The sequence below is a fragment of the Lonchura striata genome, chromosome 2, assembly GCF_050655825.1.
Source record: "Lonchura striata isolate lonStrDom1 chromosome 2, ASM5065582v1, whole genome shotgun sequence".
In the NCBI taxonomy this organism is placed as follows: Eukaryota; Metazoa; Chordata; class Aves; order Passeriformes; family Estrildidae; genus Lonchura; species Lonchura striata.
In genome coordinates, this window is record NC_140704.1 from 109,283,614 (window position 1) to 109,299,954 (window position 16,341).

At 40.4% G+C, this 16,341-nt stretch overlaps 1 protein-coding gene across 3 annotated transcripts in view; it reads left to right on the top strand.

Annotated features, from left to right (window-relative positions):
• Positions 1–88: 88 nt before the first annotated feature.
• The window catches only part of YES1 (YES proto-oncogene 1, Src family tyrosine kinase), a 49,624-nt gene continuing 33,371 nt past the window's right edge, over positions 89–16,341 (top strand). Inside the window, exon 1 of one of the 3 annotated variants that reach the window (XM_085571986.1) lies at positions 89–111. The gene's annotated coding sequence lies outside the window, so the exon portion shown is untranslated. Of the gene's footprint in view, positions 112–470; positions 795–14,465; positions 14,597–16,341 lie in introns of those variants that run through there. The other 2 variants (XM_021551570.4, XM_085571985.1) reach the window with 2 other exon arrangements.

Here is a 16,341-nt window from a genome sequence, read left to right on the forward strand (position 1 = left end):
CCGGCCGGCCGCTGCAGCACCCGCACTGCCGGAGAGCCGCCTTGCTTCTGCTTCACCCACAGGAAACTAAACGTACCGAGCCTAAGCCGTGGCCCACCTGAAGATGCCTAGGCGAGGAGTTTTAAAAGTTATTTTGTTTGCTTCTCCCGCACCACGCCGAAGGGCTCCGCTGCCGGAATCTCTCGCGTTCAGCTTCTCTGGCAAGAGAGGCTCACCGGCCCGGCCCGGCACGGCACAGCACGGCGGGAGGATCTACCCCGACCGGGGTCCCCGCGACCCACGGCCGGGAGTAGGCGGCCGCCCTCGGGCGAGCGGGGGGCAGGGCAAGCCCCGGCTCCCTCCCGCCGCCCCCGCGCCGCGCCGCACGTCTCCACCATGTTGTCTCGGTGCGCGGCGGCGCGGAGGAGGGACCGCCGCCGCCAGCCCGGCTCCGCGGGGGCCGCCCGGCTCCTCCCCGCGGCCTCCGGTTCGGCCGCGGAGGCGCTGCCCCGGCCGGGAGGCGCGGCGATCCCGACCCGGAGCGCATGGAGGGAAACGCGGTGCGGGGGAGGGGCCGCGGTGCCCACCGGAGATCCCGGCCATAGGGGCGGGGAGTCTCCTCCTCCTCCTCCCGCAGCGAGGCTCCAGCTCCCCGCACGCACCGGAGCGCTCGGCGCCCTCCTCCTCGTCCCTCCTCCCTTCCCCTCCTCCCCGCTTCCCTCCCCGGGTCGCCGCGGCTCCGGGAGGAGCGGGGGGGCCCCCGCTTCCTTCCCTCCCCCCCTCCTTCTCCCACCCGCCACGCCGAGGAGAGGCAGGTGAGGCCCCGGCCGCGTCCCCGCTCCGCCGCCCCACGGGAGCGGCGGCCGCGATGGCGGCGGCGATGGAGGCGCTAGGCCCCGGCCGCCCGCCCCCGGCCTCGCCCCGCCGCCGCGCCCCGGGGCCGGGGGGCGTCCCGCACCCCGGGCCCTTCTCTGCAGAAACTTTCTCGGCAACTTTCTGCCGGGCCCGAGCCCCTGCCCGCGGGGCCGAGGGGTCGGGCGGGCGGGAGCCGCGCTGGGCTGGGCGGGCTGCGGGAGCAAGTTTAGCGGGGGAGGGCCGTGACCCCTCCTTGGCCGGGCCCCCTCCCGGCCCCTGCCCCGGGCGCTGCTCGTCCCCCGGCGGAGGCGGCGCGCACCGCCCGGGCTGGTGCTCGGCGTGAGCCGCTCCCGGCTCCGCTCCCGGCGCGGGGCCGGAGGATGTAAAAGGGCAAAACTCAGGAGTCGCCCGTAGCTTGGCCTGCGTGGTTTTATATTCTATTAATTTTTCTTCCCCCCGCTCCACTGTTCTGGTTTATATCCTATTATCGAGCCTGGAACATGACCGCCGTACATTTCTGAGTCATTAATTTAAATGTTCAATCATCACACTTCATCAGGGCTTCTTGTCTTCCTTACAGTTTTAAGGAAAAAAATGTGTTGGGCACACACAGGCCCCTGTTCCTGCGGAGTCTGCACATAACTTTCTGCTCTCTGTGGACCCGCAGGCTTTATGTGCTTAAAGTTGTGTGCTCAGACCAAGGGCTAGTGTGACTTCTCCAATTTTCATTTTTACAAATATGTGAAGTTTATGATGCAGTTATTTATTTTATTAATATATGGGCTTCTGTGTGTCTTGTATGCATGTGGGTATGGTCCACTTGGCACTGGGGAAACTAGGACAGAAATATTTCTGAAGCTCGTATAATAAAGGTGTATTCAGATGTACCTGCTGGATTTAACCCTAGGCAGAGGCCAGTCATTAATTAAAAATTAGATCTTTGGATTTACCTAAAGTGGCAGAATGTTCCAAAACCAGTCTTGAAGCTTGGAGTGTGTTGACAAAGAAAGTGTATTGGTTTTCACTTAATTTAATTCATAGATAACTGAGTGATATTTCAGGCAAGTTTTGCAAATGAAATTGATCTTAAGTCAGAAAGCAGATACAAAAGTTTACTTCAGAGTCTTTTTCTTTCCTTTTTGGAAAGTAAGTGTTGAAGATGGATAGAATTGCCTTGTCAGTTACCTTTGCAGTACCTCTGTTTGTAGGTATAGCCCAGCCATAACCATGTTTTTGTTGGCTTCGCAGAAGTAAGAATGTTTCCTTTCCAAACAACAAAACCTTGCACTTCCACTCTTATTTATGTTGTGTATCTGTAAATTCAGTTGTAGGAGGTTCCTAGTGAGCGTAAGCATAGAGTGGAGACTTGGTGTGTGTTCTGCACAGCCAGGGTGTTGTGGTTAATTTTGGGACAAGGTAGCATCTGTGATTGCAACAGGGACAGCAGCATGGGCACTGTGCTCCTGCTGAATTTCGAAGAAAAAGATCCTGTGTACCAGGTGTGGCAGTAGTTAGTAGCAGCAATTGCCAGTAATTAATTATTCCATGTGCTTTGTTAGCTTGATTCCTTTAACAGGTGCAGCTCAAATAAAGCTATAATTTCTCTGTGCCTTCAGTCCCTCTAATAACTCTTTTGGCTTTTAGAAGTGTTCAAATAAATTTGGCAGCAGAGGTCTCCCAGGTGGGCTGTTGCTACAAAATTTCTGGAAGTAAGGAAGCTGGGTAGAACGGTGCTTTTAACCTGCACACCAGAGAGTTCATGGCAACGCTTACCTCAAGCTGGAAATTGCTGCAGGAAATGGGGCCTCCCTGTTTTTGCTGCTTGCAGAGCTACTGGTTCAGTTTTCAATAGTTATTTAATAACTGAACCCTGGTACCATTCTATCTGGAATGAAACTGGTGAACCCAAGGTAGCTTTAATCTGTATTTTGTATTACAGTGAGAGATTTTCAAAGAAATACTTGTTACTCAACAACCGTTCTTTGGGTACAAAACAAATGAGTGGAATTGAAAGTATACTTAAATTGCTGCATTATTTCGAAATAGCAGGGAAAATAATACATTTTTGGTGTGCTGCATACTGTGTAGCAGAATTACTGAAAAACTTCACATTATAGGGGTTTTTATCAATATTCATGCAACAGAGCAGAGAACTAGTCTTCTGCACCAAAGAAATGCTCTTTATTTTGAGCTTTGTGCACTTCTGCAGCCCCTGAAGAGCGAAATTGTCGCTCTGTTCAGTCTGATAAATCATGGCCATCATGTGACAGCGATGCAAAAGCCTGCAGTGTAGCACACGTCAGATTATGTGGTCAAAGTTTACTTTTTGAACAACCTGGCTGCATGGTTTTACTTTTCCATATGCACTACCTGCGGACAAAAGCTGTACATTTTCAATAGATAATTCCTTGTGTTCAAAAAATTAGTTACAAGAAAAATGTTCTTTCATTCATATCCCCTAGTTGCATCCAGCTGTTTTGCCACATAGTTTGATCACAGTTTGAGCGAGGTACCTTGATGTTAATTTAAAAATTGGTGTCAGTACTAACACAACGCGTCCTTATTCTGCTGTGTTGCATCAAGCAGCCATTTTCAGGTAGGACACGTTCTGTGCATATGTACACAGCCTGTGGTTTCTGTGAGGTCCTCCTGAAAGGTTTCAGGCTTCTAGTACTGAAAGTCCTGTGCCTGTTAATGGAATAGATTGATCTGTGAGGAAGAACTGCAGTTTCTCTAACTACCGCAACAGAATGGGTTAGTTTTTGTCTTGGAGGAGCCACCTCCAAGTATGAGTAGGTAACTTAGTCTCAGGATTTATTTAATTTCTGTTCACCTTGAGAGTGCCAGTCGGAGGCTGTTATATACTGATGGATTTTATGATGTGATAATATTTTTTATAATTTTTTTAAATACTGCTTTACGATTGCCATATGGGAACTTCCTTCAATCACTAGTCCCTGGCTGCATTCACACCAATTATTAGAGCTGTAGGGTTCCAGATTGTATCACCAATTGCCAGATTTTGAAGGTAAACCTAGACAACTTCCCATGTGTATGCTTAGTTTAGTAGGGAAAATGTAATATTGAAAAGATGCGGTCAACTAATTGTAGGACAGGTTTAATTTTAGATTATAAGAGATTGTTCTTACTGCCTTTTGCAGTTACGGGGATTTATCCTTGATGGTGCTGGTGCATCAAAAGAGAAACTGGCACCAAAGTAATTGCCAGTTATTGAAATGAAGGGGCTGCACCCTTAGGTAACATTAACATGCATGGCTGATTGCAGGATCAGAGATCAAGATGATAGTAACTTTAATGCCAGAAATTGAGTAAGTCAACACTATTACTTATGTATGAATTTTGTTCCTTTTAAACACATATTCTTTGAACATGTAAAGGGTAGCTGGAAAAAGGATAGGAAATGTTCTCTGTTGTCATTTTGGATAGGCACTGCATAGAGCACTGTGTTTCATGCTGTGTCCTGTAAGTCAGTGGACCAAAGCCATGCACAGCTGAAATCAAGCCTTCGAGCTGGACTTCTGGCTAGCCCTGGCTGGTATCCGAGCCTCACAGCTCAGTGGGCTACTGTTGTAGAGATCATCACAGACAGCTTTTAAGGCTCTGACTGTTGTGGCCAAGGCTGGGGTTTTGTTTTGATTTTTCTTGTCTGCAATATTAGGTAATGTTATAGAGCACGGTTGGAGAATGCTGAGGAAGTCAAACCTTGGACTGGAATAATTTGTATTTTAGCTTCTCTTGAACACTTTGAGTGTTGTTGAGTAGGGAATTGGATAACTTTTTTTGCTAACCGGGCTGTATTTTATCTTTGTATTTTTGGAAGGGAAATACTTGTATAGTAGTGTAACATGAGACTTTAATAAATATCAATATTGACTACACCTGTATCTTAAATGTTTATGTAAATTTTGAATTCTGTTGGTGATCCTGAACATCAAATAACTTGTCTTTCAACTTGTCACTTCAGGGAGATGAAAAACTTCTATGGCTTAAGATGTTTCTATGGTTTTCTTCACACCAGAAGTCTAGAGAAGTCTGGGAGAAAGAAATGATTCTTCAGAAGTGATGAACCCTTTTAGTTGAAATTTTAGGATTATCTAGATGAGGCTTACAAGAATGAATAACTTTGTTTGGTTCCATTGACAGTGAAGTTGAGTAAACACACCCACATCAGTAAATCTTTGTAGATCACGGCCTTTAAATTTGTTTTGGAGAAACTTTCAGGAGGCTTTTGTGGCATTAATCACATGTTTAAACTCAGTCTTCATATTGGAGGAGTTTGATTTAGTAGGGTTAAGTTCCTTTGCACATGCTCAGAGCACTCTGTAGTGTTGCAAACCCAAGGCAGTAGTAGTATTTTATTCATTTTGTGAATTATGGAGTATAAATGCAGTCAGTCCTCAGGTATGGTTCCCAGGACTGACAGCCCCTGTCGAAAAGAAGGGTCAGAGTGGAGGATGGTGTTCATGTTCCAAATGTTTGCCCATAGTTCAGGCAAACATTTTGATGGTGCGTACAAACTTCAGAAATGAAATAAAGTATCTGGGCTAAAAGTTCTGAGATTCTCAACCCTACCTAATGGCCTCACAATTGTAAGAAAAGGCAGTGCTTGTGCGAGGTATTTAGAGTAATTAGAGGGTGCTATGGATCTCTTGTGTATTGCAATTGTATAGCATTATAACTGTTTTGGCAGTCAGCCAGGAAAGGGAGACTTAAAACAAATTAATAGTGAACAATCCAGTTTTAATAAGTTATTTTAAGTATGGTTAGATAACAACATTAATATTTATGCTTGAAGTGTGACAGAAAAAAACAGGTCTCAGTTGTTATGTGTATCTTCTTCCTTTTCAGAAACATTTTAATGGAAACTAAAATCATGACTGACACTTTTAACCACAGAAGAGTAGAAGAAAATTCCTCCAAAGTCCTTTTCTTTCTTTACATACTTTTCATGTTTCTGGTTGATTTTTACCAGCTCAGCCTGTTCAACATAAATACTTTATTTTGCCAGTAATAGTACCCCAAACTCCAGAAGCTAAAAGACTGCACCAAGGACAGCATGGCCACAGACTTTCCTAATTCTTAGGCTCCCTTCTAAGCATCCAGTATTGCCCAGCATTTCAGACAGTGGGGGCCCATGGTGAACCTCTTGTCCGAATCAGAGGTATTTGGGCTTGATGGGCTTCTGGTCTAATTCATAAAAACTGGCCTTTCAATAGGCTTAACATGTGCCTCACAGATGAACAATGCTTTTAAGGTTTTTAAAAAGGTTTTCACTGAAAAATTAATATAGAATTAACATCTAGAAAATATTCTTGTTTGTAAATTGCACATTTATCTGAAAATAGTATTTATTTGCCAAACTGAGTAAAGAAAACATTATCAAAACTGAGATTGAGGGAGGAAATTTAAAAATAAATACAAAAGTTCTGTATTTTATTGTAAGGTGTTAAAACCAAATCACCACGATTAGTCATACATCTGTTTAGTTCTCTTGTATGTCCTTTCTTTGACTTGTTTTTGATCTGTTTTTCTGGAAGTCTGCAGTTTGAGATTAAGACCTTATATTAATGATTCACAAACTGAGGTCTTCAGAAGAATATTAGCAGAAAAAATATGTAGTACTTCAGTTAGAAGTTGATCAGACTTAATCTGTGTGAAACATAAAGGTAAATGTAACATTTATGTCTGAAATTTATATAAAACAGGGGTCTCCAAGCATCTTAAATAATCACAGATCTGCACCAAACCTAGTAGCAAAGTTCACATTTTAAGAATCCGTAGATTCATGGCATTTATATTCTTGTGAAGACTAAGCAAGGGTGAGATGAAATGGGAGGAAAGCTTATGGTGATAAAACAATAAAACAAGTGGCTTGTGTCCTTCTTCTGGTACCTTGAGCTGAAAACAGAATATGCCAGTGGAACATTTTCCGAATTCTGGTGTTTTGTTGATACCTGGTATTTAATGTTTGTGACCAGCTCCGATTGTGGTAGTTCAGTTGAAATACTGCACATTTCCATGGAGGTGTAGACTAGCAGCCATGCTCTGATGAAGCTGTGAACATACTTAGTAATGCATCTTAGGAGCTCGTAGGTAATCTCTCCTGACAGAAAATCCTACTTCAGTGACAGGTGAGCATGAAAACACAGATAATTTTCTTCATTTTTCCTAATGCAAATTTATGCAAGACTTAAATAAGTTTTGCGAGGCAAAGACCATTCTCTGCTCTGTGTGATGACTGGCCCAGGTGATTTGTGTATCATTCTTAAAAGAAGCCTGTCTCTTACTGGATGGGGATGGAAAACTTGTTGTTTTCTTTAGTTTAACATTTTTGATCCTAAATCTGAACAAAGCTTCTCTTTGATGCACATGTTCTTTAGCTGAAGCCTACTAAAAGAGCACTTGTTATAAATCAGACCAGAAGTCTATCTAGGCAAATATCATGATAAATTCTGAATGTCTCAAGTAAAAATTATTGTAAGTTTAGTTAGAGGCTAATTTTCAGAATGAGTTCTTTGAGCAACAGATGGTATTTCTCATTCTGCCTGTCCTAAATAAAAAGTATTCCAGTTTTTTCCAGAAGCAATTCCTTAAAATGCAAGTGTGCTCTCTGGCTTCTGAGACATGTGATATGTGGGATTTTTGCCAAAGTATTTTCTTCGGTTCTGTTTTTTTTGGGATTCCCCCTGCCATATATTTTAGAATATAAGTTGCATTATAGAATGACAAAGCCCTTAAAGCAAAGAGAGGATGGGTTTGTTTAGCTGATACTGGTGTTTAATATTTGTTTAATAGATGATTAAAGGTTATAATAGCATTGGCCGCATCAGCTCATCTATACCTAACTGAAAAACATTCACTGGGGAGAGAAAAAGAGTATATGAGTCTCGCTGTAGACAGCCATGATGAATTCTATTTTCATAGTAAAGTTAAATACTCTATTCAGGAGCTCTTAGAGCATAGAGCAAAATACTATTCATTTTGAAAACAATTACCCATTAAAAAAAGAGAAGGATAATTCCTGAGATGTTACGGCTAGTCATTTGGGGAAATTTTCTTGAGTAATATTTGTTTTCTCAAGCCTGAGAAGTAGGCATAGTATTAACATTCTGTAGTTGGTGGGGAAAAAAAGGTTATATGTATTTGTTTGGTGGGTTTTAAGGGGTGTTTTTTTGCTTTTGTTGTTGTTTTTCTGTGGTTCTGAGTGAGAGAGCAAAATGCAAGTACAAAATTTTCAGCTTCAGATCACACAAAAATTAAATGCTAACTGTATATGGCTAGGAAGCAATAGTAATATGGGTACCTTTTTATTTTTTACTTTCAAGTATAATTCTGTACTGTATTTTAAGCACAGCTACACACTTAAAACAATTCATAAATCATAGTGATTGAGGCTATTTAAAGTGATAAGCTTTCAAAATATCTTGCTGAATAATTGCACATTATGTAATTTGCTAAAGATATCAATCTTTTTCGTTTTAGGAATTGTTTCTTATCTTGTACACCATAGAACTGATTGATTCAGGCTATCATGATGTACGTAAAATGAGACAAGTGTTAGTTTATAGATGAAAAATTATTTCCCTGGAAACGTTTGACTTGCTCATGCATAGTAGGTGTATTTAAATATTCTGGAATTCATTTGCATTGGTTATGAAATCTAGGGCTCTTTGATTACCTCCCCTTCCCTTTTGCTTAGGTCTGACATATCATCAGAATACTATTTAAATCTTGTGCATACATGGTGAAGTCATAGCCAAGTTAATACATGATTTACATTAACAAGCATGACACCTTTATTTTATATGGTTATTTTAAATTACTGTTTTACCTCAGATTTACACTTGGGCTTCTTCGTTCTTTTCCTAAAGAAAGAGGTTGAGCCTTACTAGTCGGTAAAATATATTGACTCTACATATTAGGTTTACACTAATTCTGTTAGCTTTTTGCCAGGGGCATGGATTTTCTGTGTGTATGTTTAATGTAATAGTAAAGTGTCTTAATAATTCTCTTAAGCTATACACATAATTATTTAAGCAGTGATGGTGCAATTTCTATGTAAGACATTTTTATTTCTTCCTGGTGTGTGTTCAGTGGCATTTGAATGGAAATTCTGATTGAAATTCACATAAATAACCAGTGTTACATTTTAAAGTACAGGTTAATATGTTGCTTCCTAGATAAGGATATAGAGGGCAATAATTCCAATGCAAACCACATTTTGCTTTAAATCTGATAGATATATTTACAAAAGAGAATATTAGCTTTAGTTCGTGAATAATTTTGGTCACTACAGCCTCTAAGACATTAGAATGGATAGATCCCATACTTCCAAGTTTTTGTTTTCTTTGAAAATAGAAACAAAAAAAAAATCTCTCCTCTGTCATTTAACCTTGTCATCCCTAAATGTGTCTAAGATTCAAGTGAACCAGTATGTGGATGACATTGAGGGTTGGAACAGTTTGTTACTTTAGGTATTTGGGTATTCAAATTCTGATTTCAGGTGGTTATGAATTAGCTCTGCCAATTTGGCGATTTAAATATGCTTAATGTTTTGATACTTAACAACATAGTTTGAATATGTTTTAAAATTCAGTGTAGGTTTTCCTAAAAGTAAATCTGTGTCTTTCTAGGAATTTCAGTTTAAAAAAAAAAATATTTCTCCACTTTAAATATTAAAAAAGTGCCATCAGAAGGGTAGCCTACTATTATAACTATATATATGACATGTGGTCAGTCTGTGTATGACTTAATTGGTCTTCTTAGGTCTGTTGTACTCTATTTTTGCTGTTACACAAATAGTTAGAAGTAAACATTGTTTACTGCATTATGTGCAGTACAGTGCAGCCAGGTAACCAGGTAATTTATGTGGTGGAATCAAATCACATTTAGGCCAGCAGAGTAACCTGCAAAGATTTCTGAGCCTGTTTATTTATCACAGAGTAAGAAGTTGTTGAGGAAACCCTGATTGCTTTGATGGAAAATTGAAAAATTTGCTAGTCTTACTGCTGCAGGATTTCTACAGCTTGGAAACCATGCCATTAAACTGTTGCTTCTCTTAAAATATTTCCTAGATTTGATGGATTTTTACTTTTCCCTCGAGTTCCCCTGAAATCAAAAGCCAAAGCAGATGCAGATAGTACAGTTTTACAGTCAGAATATCTGAATAGGATCATTCTCTTTAAAAACATGGCCATGTTAAATAACTTCTCATATGCTTTAAACTGAAATGGAAATTAGATTATTTTAAAAGGTTTGTTTTAGATAGTTTGTTTGTCTGGGGTATTTTTTGGCTAATTAGGAACTGGAAAATCTGAACCTGTTTTTATTCACATATATTTTAGCATTGCTATTCTAGGATGTGATCCTTTTTCACACTGAAGTCAAGTGCAAAATTCCCCTTGACTTCAGGGAGAGCTGGATTAGCTGTACACAAAAGGATAAATCGTCCTCTGGGATAAATGGAGGCAATTCTATTGAAGTAGACTTCATTAGAGTATAAAACGAAGACAAAAAAAGTGTTGCCTGCTTTAACAGGCAGTGAAATTGGATCTCTTAGCTCAAACAGCTAGGTTAAATTAGCAGTTGAATAAAAGATTTTTGCCCTTTTTCAATTAGATTGTGGTTATATTAGTTCACTGCACTGACAAGTGAATTACAATATGTCACTTAACCTTGACTACAAATAGTTTACAGAAACTAGAATCTCTTTATGAACCTTTTTTTGTGGCATAAGAATGATTATGAGAAAAACAGTTGATAAACATTGAGCAAAGTTTTGAAGAGTTTATCCTTAAGTAGATGAAAGAAATCTGTTTGATTTGCTGTTTAAATCTAGGCTTTATATGACAACTTGTTTGAGGTTTGGGGAACCTTGTTTGTATTTTCAGCCTCAGGCTGGCATCTTGAGTGTCTTCATGTAGTCTTGCTGGGGTGAGAAGTGGGTAATTCATTTACACCGAAAATTGAACAGGATGTTATCTCATGTGTTTGCTGGTGGTGTCTGGAGTAATCCCATTGAGTTCCACAGTAGACAGTAGTGCCTTTGGCATCTTCCACTAATGCTTTACACAACGGTATCTGTTTTTTGTATACAAATTATGAAGAAATAATATTTGACAAATGATCTCAAATGTGGTGATTACCTATGTAATACTCTGCTATACTTCTCATAAAATGTAACATTTGCGCTCTTGTGTATCACGTTTTCTTCTGGTGCTTCTGGTATCTGTTGGAATCGTTAATTAATTTGATTGTCTGCGTGATTATTATGACCTAAGCACTTTTTGTATGGGTTTCTTGTACTTACTCTTTGAAATTTCACAAGGGGAAGGGGGATGGGATGAGTATTGTAATCTTCTTAGAATAATTTGAGAATGGGCCCTTAGATGCTGCCCTGCATTTCTTTATTAACATTTCAGAGGTGAAATAAAATCCACTCACTAGGAAGCTTCACAGAGCTCTTAGCTGTTCAGCTTTGGAAAAAAAACCCTCCCCAAATAACTGCAATATTTAGCTGGTGTTAAGGGGTTAAGTAGTAAACTGAAATTCTATGAAACACTTGAAATGCTAAATTTACAAAACAAGACACAAGAACTGTTTTAAGATTAGTCATAGTTAGGAAGCTTACTGAAGCACCGGCATCTTCCTGGATACATCCTGTACTTTTGTGTCTTCAGCCTGCTTCATCTATTCACGGTCCTGACTGCTTTTTGGTTTTTAGAAACTTGCTGCAACTTCTTTGTGACTAAGAGGCATTGTCAATCAGTCTGGTCCTCCCCATGCCAGCCAACTGCCCCCTTAATGCAGCAATTCACTTGGATGAATAGTGCTCACACTTTTAAGTAGACAATTGTCTGCCAGAGAGAGAGAGTGCCAAGTTGATTTAACTTTGTACGGGTGTGAAAGAATTTTTAAATGGGTACTGTCAACTAGCATTGGTCTAGAGCATCAGCTGCTTGAAAATTGTGGTAATTGTTATAATCTGATTATATGCTCTGAACAAATCAAAATTTGTTCAAAATATTTTAGTCAATCACAGGGCTGCAGAGAGCATTAGCACCCCAGAAGTGGTTGTCAGACAATCGCCCGTAGTCTATCCAGAACTGTAGTAGACTTGTCCTGGCTGGATGTACAACATAGCTTTTAAAAGAGACTCCTTTTTTGGCAGTACATCGTTAAATTGGTGAAAGAATACAGGATTTATGTTGTAATCTGCTCTTCCAGTTCCATTTAATGCCACAGCGTGTGCTTGAAACACTTAGTTGGATGTATAATACAGTGTAAAACCACAACTGTAGCCTGTCATTAGTGTAGTGCCTACAGAGCTGAGCTACCATTTAGCCAAGCCAGCTACTTGGATTGTCCATTACCTGGAATTGTTTAAAAGTGGACAGAATTTATGAAAATTGCATTGCTTCTCTGCTGACAAAAATTTTTTGATGCAGTTTTAGTGGAGGTCGGAAGGATGCTTCTAGGTACACCATCACTTGAATGCAGCGGGTTTCGTGCTGTGCTTTCTTTCATTCTTCATAGTGTAAGGATGGACCTTTCCTAAGCATAATTTGGGCCCTGATATTTCTTCACTGCACTTCTGAAGGGAAGAGAGGGTGAATAAATTAAGAAAAAAACATGTGGAGAAGATGGTCCCCGACATTCTTCATGTTTCTTTTTCAGGGAGGCCAGGAAATTTGAGAAAATAAGTTATTTCTGTCAAGAGCCTGACAAAATATTGCTATTATCCTAAATGTGTAGAAAGGATGCTGTTAACAAAATATTCAGTTTTAAGGAGAGAAAATTTCTTACGGGTATGGTAGTAAGTAGTGAGTATATTTGGGGGCAGGGAGGAGGGTGTTTTCCGTGGGTCTCTGAGGTCATTAGGCCATTACAGCTGCAACAACATTGCTACTAGCTTACATTTGTGGAGAAAAAAAGAAGCATTGTTGTTTCAGTGCCTGGCTGGAATAAGCAGTTTAAGCAGTGCTGTGAGATTGTTGTTTTAGGGACATCTCCGTTAGTAGATGTGCAACTATTAGTAAGTGTATTGTAGACATCAAAAGAAAAAAACTAAAACTAAAGCTTAGATTGGAGAAGATGAAGAGCTAGAATAACTTGCAAATATGAAAGACAAGACATTGATTTGAATTAGTCAGCATAACATGGAGAAGAAATTATGTTTAACCACCTTGTGTGATGAGATTGGCTGGGTAGATGAGAGAAGAGCAGTGAACATTGTTTATCTTGAGTTCAGTGAGGCTTTTTGGTGTGGTCTCTTGTAGCATCCTTATAAACAAATTGATAAAGTGCCTGCTGGGTGGGTGAAAAGTGGAAGCAACTGGAAACTGTCTGACCTGATGGGCTTAAAGGGTTGGCATCAGTGGCACAACTTCACAAGTGGCTCAAAAGCTGGTGGCCAGTCACTAGCAGTGTTCCCTGATGCTCAGTACCAGAGACAATCCTGTTTAACACCTCGTTTCTGACTTGGGGGTCCCACAGAGGTACACCCTCAGCAAGCTTGCAGGAGGAACTTATAGACCAAAAAGGCCTGTGCTGATATCCAGAGGGACATTGACAGAGGAATTGTCTGATGGGAGCCTCCAGAAGTCCAGTAAAGAGAAATTTAGTGATCCTGGGGAGGAACAGTTCCAGGTTCCAGTATGTGGTAGGGTCCAGCTAGCTGAAAAGATAGTGCAGAAAAGGACCTGGGGGTCCTGGTGGGAAAGATGTATATGAGCCATCAATGTGCACTTGCAACAAAGAAGACCAGAAGTGTTGTGGGCACATTAGAAAAAGTTACCAGCAGATCAGGGGGGTGATCCTTTCCCCCTACTCACCACTGGTAAGGCCACACTTCAAGTGCTGTGTGCTTCTGGGCTCCCCTGTACAAGAGAGACATGGACGTACTGGAGAGAGTCCAACAAAGGGCCAATAAGATGACTAAGGGACTGGAGAATTTCTCTTAGGAGGAGAAGCTGAGAAAGCTAGGATTGCTCATCCTGGAGAAAAGAATGCTGGGGGCACCCTATGTGTGTAAATAACGGGGTGGAATAAAGAGGAGTCAGGCTGCTTTCCGTAGTTTCCACTGATAGTGCATGAAGTAATGGGCACAAATTGTAATACAGGAAATTCCATTTAAACATCAGAAAAAAAGAGAGTTTTTTTATGTTAAGGGTGATAGATTGCTAGAACAGGTGGTCCAAAAAATGTTTTGGATTCTCCATCCTTGGCAATAACTCAAAACCAGCTGGACACAGCCCTGAGCAACTTGCTGTCATTGACATGCTTTGAGTAGGGGGGGTTGGGGCAGGCATCTTCCAGATGTCCCTTCCAGTTTCAGCTGTTCTGTGATTTTCATTTAATGATTTAAGAGAGCCAAACTAATAAGTGTTGGCAGTTGAAATGAAATTAAATACAGGTGTTGAAAAGCAGAGTATTTTTGTTTGTATTTACAGACAAGTCTGTTTGTTTGTTCCTCCCAGCTTTCTTATGACAGCTTGGGAAGAGGGGAGAGAACTCTTTGCAACTGCATTGTTTTCTTGGGTGTCTTAGCTTTCTGCTATTAATATCAAGGCTGTGTATGGCTTTGTTGTCAGCTGTGTTGTCTCATTCCCGCAGAAGCAGAAGTGAGGCTACTGTTAACTTTCCTGCTGCCCAGAAGACTGAGCAGCACCAGAGGCTTTAAGACAAGGAAAAGTTTTCATCTCATGTCTGGAAAGGTGTTTTTTCAACATCTGTAATTAGGGTAATGTTTTTTTTCTTCTTAATACTGTAAAAATATAGGATGTGAACACTATGCTTGCTCCAATGGTCTTTTTACCAATCTTGATGATGGGTTTTTTTTTAATTTTCTCCTTATGTTTGGTTTAAACATACTGAATTGATTAATCTATGTTGCTCTTCTGTTGGTATTAGAACCACAAGCTTCTATTAGACTGATGCAAAACATGGAGGTGAAAAAGGAGATTAAACAGTTGCATATGGATTTAAACATTCTGTTATGTGCAACTGTAACATCCTGCCAGTAGAAATACGGTCACAATGAACCTAGCATTTGAGCTTGCACCACAGAAAAGCACTTGATAAGTTTGTAAGACTAATTTTCAACTCTTTATCTTCGGATATGTGAGTTAAAAGAGATGAAAATTGGCATTATACTGATGGAAATTTGTGTGAATTTTAACCTGAAACTTAGATGGCACTTAAAAACTTTGTGTTGTAAAACTTCAACTTGACATAAAATTGGTGAGCCTGAAAATACTTGTGTACATTGTTTTAGTCCTTATCTCAAGTTGCCTGCTTGTTAGTTGTAATTTCCACAGAAGTTCTTCAATTCCAGAAAGATGTTGAAAGTTTCACTTCTCTTTAATGCTGTCTCATTTGCAAATGAATAAGTGTGTCTTCACAAGCTCATTTGTGTTTTCTGGTAATTAGGACAGCTATTACATAGTTGAATGGCCACTGCTGCACAGCAGCATATATTTATGGAACTATTTAGAAACTGGAAAGATGAGAGAGACTTTTTGATGCAATTGTTTGTAGCATTACTGTTACAGTAAATTTTTATGGTGTACTGATCTTCCTAAAGATAATGCTTGAACTTTCTGTGGAAAAAATGAAAACCACTTTCATGTATTTAGAGAGGCCTGCTTTGCACTTTAGAATTACAACTTTCCAAACAGCAAGCAAGCAAGGATCATTGTACTGTAGACAGTAAGCAACAAACACAACACCTAGCTAAGATATTAAATTCGTGTGTGTGTGTGATCTATAGTGTCCTAATCTGTATGTGACACTATTTTTAAAAAAGGCTTCAGGACAGATCTCGGGAACTACAGATTACTAAGCCTGACATCTGTTCCAAGTAAATCAGTGAAAACAATAATAATGAAAATAATATGGATAAACATGATGTATTGAGGAAGAGTTAGAAGCTTGGTGTGAAGGGATGTCATGTTTTGCAAGCTCACTGGAGATTTTTTGAAAGCAAGTACATGAATAAGCAAGAACTGACAGAAGCAGTTTACTTGGGTATCCAACAAGCATTTGACAAGGATCACCACCAAAGAATTTTGAAGAAACCAAGCAGTCGTGGGATAGGGGGAAAGGATTTTATGTGGTTAAGTTAATCACTAAAATATAGGAGACGGTTTGGAGTAAATAGAGTAGAGAGGGGCTCCAGGTAATAATTCTGCAGGGTTATGTTAATGCAGCATGTTCAAGTTAATAAAGTGTATAGAAGAAAAGTGAGCCCACAGTCTTCACTGATGAGTAGCAGATGCAAAGACAGACCCTAGCATTACACAGGGACCTGACATTGCTCAGCAACCAGACATTAAAATGGTAGATGAAATTTCCCATAAATTGCTTCATGTGTTCTGTTCGGAGGTGAAGAACAATGTTGCCTTCTCATCTAAAAAGATTACTTCAAAACTGACTATTGCCACTAGAAATGGTTAGGAAAGAAAGGGAGAATAGTGATTATAACAT